The sequence below is a fragment of the Columba livia genome, chromosome 2, assembly GCF_036013475.1.
Source record: "Columba livia isolate bColLiv1 breed racing homer chromosome 2, bColLiv1.pat.W.v2, whole genome shotgun sequence".
Lineage (NCBI taxonomy): Eukaryota > Metazoa > Chordata > Aves > Columbiformes > Columbidae > Columba > Columba livia.
In genome coordinates, this window is record NC_088603.1 from 104,177,353 (window position 1) to 104,183,352 (window position 6,000).

The 6,000-nt window shown below is 36.8% G+C and overlaps 1 long non-coding RNA gene across 1 annotated transcript; it reads left to right on the top strand.

Annotated features, from left to right (window-relative positions):
- Positions 1-4,486: 4,486 nt before the first annotated feature.
- On the top strand, positions 4,487-5,733 carry LOC135578592 (uncharacterized). The gene is made up of 3 exons (XR_010470417.1): positions 4,487-4,792; positions 4,918-5,003; positions 5,599-5,733. It is a non-coding gene; the product is annotated as an uncharacterized LOC135578592 (long non-coding RNA).
- The last annotated feature ends 267 nt before the right edge of the window (positions 5,734-6,000 follow it).

The following is a 6,000-nucleotide window of genomic DNA, read 5'->3' on the forward strand; positions in this document are numbered from 1 at the left end:
ATAACTACTAAAGAGAAAAAGGGTAACTTAAACACTTGTGTATTTCTACTGTGCACTAACTAGAAAACATCCATTGTATTGATTCAGAAGTCCAAAGAACTTGGGAGGCAGAACTAAGATGCGTGTTTTGGAGGGATAGCACTACAATAGTAAAGTATTCAGAGTTTGAATGTGAAAGACCTGAAAATTAGCCTGATCAAAACATTGAAATAAGCTATTAGGGAGGAAATAATTGAAATCCTGTTGTGGAGATGCTTAGTTTCCAAGATCAGAATATAACGATGCTCAAACAGCCTCTTACAATGAAGAAATTTTGACATCTACTTTTCAGTGACTGGTAGATTGAACATACTCTTGCGAAAGTAAAGATTTGGATTGAAAATAGTTGATTTACCTTTCAGTTAAATCTGCTTGAACTTGTATGCAGAACCTGTAGTCCAATTTTTGACCTCAGTGAACCTCTGTTGATATTAAAATCCAAGGTTTTAAGTTTGCTGGATTAAGGAGTCTGCATTAAAAGTGAGTCATACTTTATTTTATGTTATTTATTTCCAAGATTATTGAACCAACTGTCAAACTCTTCCTTTGACAGATGTTTACTGGGAATATTTCTCCTTTCTAAGATTTTAAGGAATTTAGTTTGTGTAGTATTTAAGTGAAAATGTTAGTTGTGTGCCCTTTTGTAATTGCTTTGGTCTCTCACTCTGGAAATGTTGTCTTGCAGTTTGACTAAAACCCTTAGAAGCAATGGCATAGTATATTAAAGCTTTCCTTGTGTGCTGTTCTTCCCTCACCCAGCCCCACACACACTTGTAGGGGCTCGGGCTGGGGTGCAGCCTGATGCAGCTGCATAGCCATGGAGCAGAGAACTCACCCTTATTCTCTCCTGACCTAAGTGGCAGGTCCCTGAGCCTCTTACCTCCCCTTTCCAGGTGCTGGCCACCACACATGGGGCTGATGTCCCAGCCTGGCTTCAGCCCACCCCAGTCCCCACACCCCTGCCAAACTGTCCTGAGGATATGACCTCTACTCTGGCCCTGCTGGGACCTCCTTGCTCAAGAGCTCTGAGACCAGTTCCCATGCTGGTGAGGTCCTTGCCCTGCTGGCAATCCTGCCACATTTTGTTCTTGGCTAGCCTCCCTTGCAGCTCCCTGACAAGCAGGCTGATCTCCATATAGAATTTTAATTTGTCCCATTTTCTCCTAGAACTGAATTTGCCAGATATTCCTTGGACAATCTGCTTTTTCTTCAGACCTGGCGTCATGTGGAACAACCTGCTGACACGTAAAATCACATTAGATGGCCTTCTTCCTCAACTGATTCATAGCTTGATGTGGCTCCTACAGATGTGAGTGTCCAAAGTCCCATTGAATTCAGTGGAGCAGGAAGAATCCTGTGGAATTGTAGACGATGAGCTTGATGTGTATGATGGGGGTGTGGAATTTAATAATAATGTTTGAGCATCTGAAAATTCTATCCTAAGCGTAATATTCATTACGTATATTTCAGCAAGGCATTCACAATACATCATTTTTTTTTCATTACCACCTTCTTCATTAACAATATATCATGTGCATAACAAGTATTTGTTACAGTCTCTCTCTGTGCTGAATTTGTCTTTCAGAATGAAAATGCACATTATTTATTGACATAGGAATATACTAATTACTGACAAAATCCTTGAAAAATTAGGATAGCATAGAGCTTTGACAATGAGATGTTAGCATCCCTAGCTCTCATAATTTTCAACCCTGGTGTGGTTGTGAATAATAAATATCAGTCACGGCTCTACTCATAATAAATATTGAGAAAACAAATGTGCCTCAAACTAAAAATATAAGTAGTAGAACATTTGAAAGAATAAATTTGAGATAAAATAATAAGCTGATTTTTTAGTTGAACAGATCTGTAGTTGTATAACAATTTTTTTCTGTTGAAAAATGATTCTCTGCTTGAAAGGCAGAAGTTCTTAAAGAAATCTTTTTTACTCTCCCTCCAGAATTTTATTTTAGTCCAATGATTATGCTGTTAAATTATGAATCTGTTACTACTTTTTAAAATATTGCGATAATAATACTTGTTATTATTTATTACTAATTATAGTAATTAGTATGGTTTTGCAGTTTAGACTCCCTGATGTACAGTATACATAGTTTACAGAAACCAGCAACAATAAGGACAGAACCTTTCCAAGTAGACAGAATGCCTCAGTGTTGACTTTCTAGTGATCTAATTCCCCAAATGGAACCAAACACTTTAAACAACAGCATAAGTTCACACACAATGAACAATAGAAGTCACTTGTGTCAAAATTATCCCATCAAACTCAGGGTACCAAGGGACTCTGGAACTATCTGGTAGGAAATACTGAATAGAAGAATTATGGGGGGCTATAGGTGACTCAGCTTGATATTTCAGTGTTAAGTGTCAGGTGGAGGAGATATCTGGTCCTCAGCACTATCTGTATATTTTACCCAGCCCTTGCTAAAGTATAAAAAAAAAACAAAATCAGAAGATGATTTTGGAGTGGGGACAGGAAAACAGGGATTCTCTGTTCCCAGGCTAATGTCCTAAACATTTGGCTACTGAGACATACTCGTTGTCACTTTATAGCTCAGATATTTCATAGCTCTCACATTTCTTTCAGTTCAGTAGTAGAGTTTCAAATAAAGAAGTGAAAAGGTATGCCACACTAAATAGCCTCTGATGAAGTGCTATATCATTCTGTTGGTTAAGGATCTTTCCCCAATAGTCTATAAAATAAAAGAGCTGACATCATCTCTTCTCCTTTATAGGTAAAAAGTAGCTGCACTTTGTAGGAAGATCAACCCTATCAGTGACAACTGTGCTAAAGAACATTTAGCTTGTGGATCTTGGCCTGGTTTTGGCACAAGCCAGCTGCTTATGCTGCTCAGTGAGCAGGAGTGGGATGTGCCCAGAAATGTGACTTCAAGTACTACAGTGCCTTCAAGATAAAGTCCATGCAATTCTGCATGTAGGTGCCTACATTTGTCAATGTCTCACTTTAAGAGCCTAAATCCACTGTGAAATTCACCTTCATTTCAGTAAAAAATAACCAATACTAAGGATAATGCCTATGACAGAAGACACACAACTGTACTTCCTTACTTATGTAGGAGACTGAAACTGGATTGCAAAATCACACAGCTAACTTGCTTTTTCTTATATGAAATCTTTGCAGATTTCCAACTGCTTTACTGTTTGTTTGTTTGGGTTTTTGTGTCGTTTTGTTTGTTTGTTTGTTTTTGTTTGTTTTTTGTTTGTTTGTTTGTTTGTAATAGGTATATATGCTGGCATTGCATTTTACCACTTTTATATGGCAAGAAATCGATGTAATACATTTTTTTTTACTTCCGGCTTTATTGGTTTACTTTAAGCCAGGTTATTTTCTCTTTGTGAGTAGCATTGTTTTCATTTCAGTTGATAGCTCTTTGGAGTGCACAGAACTGACTGAATGATAATGAAATTGTTTTATGTTAATTTAAGTCTGCATAAGGTGGCACTATTACCTGAAATTCTTGGCAATTTTTTCTTGCCTCAAATGTTTTTCCTTTTGCTGTCAAAAAAAGAAAAAAAAAAAAAAAGAAAGAAAAAAGGTCAGACACCTAAAAAGGGTTGCTTGCTTGGGAGAGGAAGGTTTAAATGTCTTTGGTGGTGGTGGTGGTTTTTTCCCCAGCTTAAATGTCTCAGATGAGTTCCCTGAGGTAGCTCATTACATGGCTGTATGAGTGCCTGTGCCTGCAGTTATGGGTGGAGAAATAAGCACCCAGGAATAAGGGGGTGGTGGGACGACTGTTTGATGGTTGAGCTGACTTATGTCATATTAAACTGATTATGAAACTGTAATGTATAGCAGCTCCATTTAAACATGGAGTCTGTTTCTATAGTTTATAGAGTTCTATAAATTCTATAATTTACACAACAACAATGAGAAAAGCCAGGAATAGCAGAGGAATGAAGTTAGGTAAACAGAATTGCCACCAAAACGATCCTCGTATTATTTCTTTCTGGATGGACTTTGGTCAGTAAACACATATACCTGAAAAGATGCATGAAATGAAGCTCAGCAGACAAATAACTGTACTCTTAGAATATTTGTGACTTTAATAGAACTTCTCATTCAGACTTCAAGCTTCAATTAATTTCCAAGCAGGATAAATATGGACATCTATCAACATCTATTTGAATATTCCCCTTAGTTTGAGTCATGTTCTTGGCTTTTACCTGAATAACACAGATTTCTTTACAAAAAAATAAGAAAGACAAAGCCCTACTCTTCCTCAAGGAGGTACAAGCAAGAGTTTTGGTTGCAAATATGAGCATGTAATTATAAACATATATGCCTTTTTTACTGTGTAGAATATATAAAAACATCAAAGAATGTTCCTCAGAAATGTTTAGTTTTTCTGTGTGCATGCAAGGAGCCAGAAGAATCTGACTACTTTCTCTAATAAAATGTGTAGGGCAAGTGAGAGCAGGAAGTATTTGCAAATGATTATTTGAATAAGTGTGTCTGAATCACTTGGATAACATTTGCAACATTTTTTGTTAAACAAATACAGAAAACCACAACAGTACAAGCATTTTTAATCCTCAGAAGATTTAAGAAAAGATTTGTTTGTGGAAACCTGTGCCATTAAGAACTTAGTCCAGATGTTTGTGTGTCCATCTTCGAACCTTTCAAGGGTCCTTCCTTTACTTGTAAAAATTGCAGTTGTCCAGTATAGGAAAAATGCTATTTAGCTAAGACAAATGAGGAGTAAGTTTAACAGTAAGTTAAAAATGACTTAAAATGAACTATTCTACTGGAACATGTTCACGCAATTTTGAATTAAAAAAAAAAAAAAAAGAAAAGTGGTATACAACAACTGATGCTTTGTATTCTTCCTATTCCAGGTATACCTGTACCGTGGTATCAGGAAATAGTAGCTGCCTTCTTAGAAGTACCTTAACCTCCTTTGGTGCTGAAGAAGCTTCTCTAGGTACAGTCTATATGGATCATTGTTTATACCTACTAACATTCACTTTGGCTCTAAAAAGAATGACTACATAGCATTGCAAGTAAATAGATGTGAATATGTAAATCAGAAGAGTTGATGCTGAGGATTCAATATCTTGAGCATATGTGCTTCGAGAGAGCACAGAACTGGGTGGAGCTGATCTTCCAGGTCAGCTCACCCAAAAGAAATGTTGTTTGTGTGTGTTCTAAGATGACTTTGAAATATAAACCAAAGCTCATAATTGGCATTTAAGAGATTAGCTTTAAAATCACATGTCTGTCCCATAATTCTAGTGTAAGTGCACCCAAAATGTTATAAACATGTGTGTATATTACACAGACATTTTACACTACTGAGCACAGCATTTCCTAAGGCCTCTGCCTGTAGTCAGCTAGGCAGTTCTTTGTCCATATCTGTTTTCACTGTCACCTTCACGTGATGTTAAAACATAAGGTGAATGAAATATGTCTTTCCATGAATGATTTCTAGGTTCTTGCTCTGACTGTGATAGCAGAAGAAATTGTTTCTGGCTGCTTGAGTAAGCATGATTTTTCCTCATCAATTTTTCACATAACAGACTATGTCATGCTGCATCCTGTCAGCATACCATGGAGAAATGCTACAAACGTATTCGTTCACCAGCTGGAAACACTGCGTATGCTGTGCATTGAACTCATGCTCCAGTAAGAGATTATTTCAGTCAAGGTAAGAACCTAGCACCCACAATAACTGCTTTGTAAGAGAAAGCACCTGCAATAACCAAATTATTTAATATATACACTAGTTTGCTACAAAAATGAATAAATAAACAAAACCAAACAAAACAAAAACAACAATAAAAACAAATGAACCCCCAAGAAACATAAAGCTTACATTTTTGAACCTTTTGAACATGCACAATTAGGTCAAGAGACTATCTAAGCCACTGAGAACTCCCTGACAACCCATAAAGAGCCATGCAAAAATTCCCTCCCTGCAC